Source organism: Temnothorax longispinosus, chromosome 9, assembly GCF_030848805.1.
Source record: "Temnothorax longispinosus isolate EJ_2023e chromosome 9, Tlon_JGU_v1, whole genome shotgun sequence".
NCBI classification, from domain to species: domain Eukaryota; kingdom Metazoa; phylum Arthropoda; class Insecta; order Hymenoptera; family Formicidae; genus Temnothorax; species Temnothorax longispinosus.
Window position 1 is genome coordinate 11,097,222 of NC_092366.1, and position 3,020 is coordinate 11,100,241.

Consider the following 3,020-nt stretch of genomic DNA (forward strand, 5'->3'; position numbering starts at 1 on the left):
GCTTGATTCTGCAATTTGTTAGAAACCAGCCGAAATATAAGTAATATATCAACTTACAATTAGTCCCATAGCCAACTTGCCCCGGTCTCCCCTACTCATTAATGTAGACTTCTTGTTTTTTTAAAGCAATTTAAATATAAATCGACCGTGACTAGCAATATATAACGTCTTTCCGATTAGTCCAGTTGGCACGTCGTTAAAAATGACAAATAAATCGACTAATTAGGACAAAACTGCAAAAAATTTGTAACGGCCCAACTTTATCGTCAACGCGGACTAATTTGCCGGATCAGGAGTTCGACTGAAAGGCCCAGAGACAATAATCAATCGTAAGGTACAATAGAAAGCTTTATTCAATTCGATAATTACAGACCATGCGGAACGCGGGTTGATAGCTAGACGCGGTATTTACATAGATCGGTAGTGCTGGTGCACTCGGCGCGGTATACGAGATAACGAAGTGACGCGGTTTTACAGCTGGACGCGGTATTTACATAGATCGGTAGTGCATGTGCACTCGGCGCGGTATACGAGATAATAATGGACGCGGTTTTACGGCAGGACGCGGTATTTACACAGATCGGTAGTGCATGTGCACTCGGCGCGGTATACGAGATAATAACGGAACGCGACTTTACAGAGACTAGTGAAACGCGGTATATTACAAAGCTCGGTGGTACCCGTACATTCGGACGATAAAACGAAGGCGGGCTTACAATACTTGAGGGACGCGGTGTTTTACCAGGGGGCGTATGCACCTCGTGCTGTATGCCGGCAAGGCTGAGACCGTGGGCGGGAACGCGTTATATGCAACGGGGAATTGCGGGATCCCGGGGTTACGGTCGCGAGAACCCTCGCTACGAGGCCGAGCACGCTCGATCTCGTTGTGCCGTGGCCGTCGGGAGTAAGTGCGATGGAGTTCGGAGACACCTGAGAACGCTCAGTCGAGGCTCATACTCTGGACCTCGTTTTGTGTGTCGCCTTGGGATCTGGAGGATAGGCTTCGCCAGGAGCAGCGGAATGCCGTGGTAGAGACGAAGCAGGGTGCGTACTCTCCCGTACAATTTCATCGTTTCGCGTTTCAGCGCTATCTATTCCGTCTTATTCGTGAAAATGAAACTACGTAGCCAAAATTCAATATGGCGTCAGTTGAATCAGTCACGTGAGCCGAGTGGCCGAGTCACGTAGGTCACGTCGTCACGTAGTAACAGACAACAACGGGCGAGCAATCACGAGCATCGCGACTGATCGCGACATGAGTTATTGCCGAATTTTCTTGTGTAATGTAAGTGTTCGAAATCAACGATCGGTCATCTTGTGCGGTATGGATGTGTACATGGATGTGTCTCGTGTATCATCCTGAAACGTTGAAACATTGCGTCAGCGTCTCGCTTTGGTCTTTTACGCATTCCACTTCCACATTCCGAAAGAACGGAGAATATTGGTAAGTTAGTTATCATAATTCGAAAATTAGTGAATCCAGCGAGAATCGGCACAAATTAATGTCATCGTTGTCGTTCTATTTTTCAGAGTCGACGACCGGCGTTTCCTCCGTCTATCTTCTACGGACGTACCTCGTTTGTCGTCCTTGAACGTTGCTCGAACGTTGCGTCAGCCTCTCGTTTTGGCCTTCGACGCATTCCACTTCCACATTCGGAAAGAACGGAAAATATTGGTAAGTTAATTATCATAAATCGAAAATTAGTGAATCCAGCGACAATCGGCACAAATTAATGTCATTGTTGTCGTTCTATTTTTCAGAGTCGACGACCGGCGTTTCCTCCGTCTATCTTCTACGGACGTACCTCGTGTGTCGTCCTTGAACGTTGCTCGAACGTTGCGTCAGCCTCTCGCTTTGGCCTTCGACGCATTCCACTTCACGTACGGTTTATTATCAACTTTTATTTTCACAAATTGTCCCTAATTTTTGCCCACATTACTCCTCACTTTGTTTCTTATCACTCATTATTATTATAAAATCTGTCTTTGATAAAAAGAAAATGTCACAATATTCTTTGATTAATGAAATTGACACTTACATTGACACTTTTGTTATCAACTTAACATTTTACAATCGGCGCTCTGAAAAGCGCAGCGTTGCTATGTTGTTCTGACAATAAAATTTACTAAAAAATGAAAAATTTCTAAATACACGTAATATTTTCACTTTTTTCTTATAATTAAACATAATAATCAATTATAACTTGATTTTATATAAGTTTAATGCAATATACAAGTTTGCTGAAGCCCTGCTTAAGCGCCTACAAAATACGCTCCTCCGTGAAAGGAATACCTTAAGGATTGCATATGAAATAATGAAACGATTTGGATCCTTTACATTATTTATTATTTCGTATACAATCCTCACAGGCTTTGAATGAAAACATGGAATGTAAAGTAGTACTACGTTTACGCGAGCGTTACTTCTATAGTAACTTATGAGAATGCATTCGTTTACGCGGAGTAAATTATCATAAGTTACTACAAAATCCCGTTTACGCGAAAGAAAATCTCGTTTACGCGAAGAAATTATCGTAAATTACTACAGAAGTAACGCTCGCGTAAACGTAGTAGTATAGGCCAATAATATTATTGTATTATAATTTTATTACACGCAGAGTTGTATAACAACAATAAAAACATTTATAAAATGTAAATAATAACTTTTTTACTCATGTCAATATCCTATATTTATATATTATATTTTTTAAAAATAATTTAATTTTTTATTTTAATAATAAATGTAAGGGCAGTTTCACCATCTCCGATTAACGTGATCCTTCGAAACTCATTCTTTGTCTCTTTCGTAAGAAAGTCTCTTTCTTACGAAAGAGACAAAGAATAAGTTTTGAAGGTTCACGTTAATCGGAGATGGTGAAACTGGCCCTATGGATACTAAAACGTTGCGCATTTTTACCGACGGATGACGCCATTTTGCTATGTAGTTTCCATTTTCACGAGTAAGACAGAATAGATGGCGCTGAAACGCGAAACGATGAAATTGTACGGGAGAGTACGCA

At 41.3% G+C, this 3,020-nt stretch overlaps 1 long non-coding RNA gene across 1 annotated transcript; it reads left to right on the plus strand.

Annotated features, from left to right (window-relative positions):
- The first annotated feature begins 1,157 nt into the window (after nucleotides 1-1,157).
- LOC139819157 (uncharacterized) lies at nucleotides 1,158-2,568 on the plus strand. The gene is made up of 3 exons (XR_011733620.1): nucleotides 1,158-1,444; nucleotides 1,531-1,675; nucleotides 1,762-2,568. It is a non-coding gene; the product is annotated as an uncharacterized lncRNA (long non-coding RNA).
- The last annotated feature ends 452 nt before the right edge of the window (nucleotides 2,569-3,020 follow it).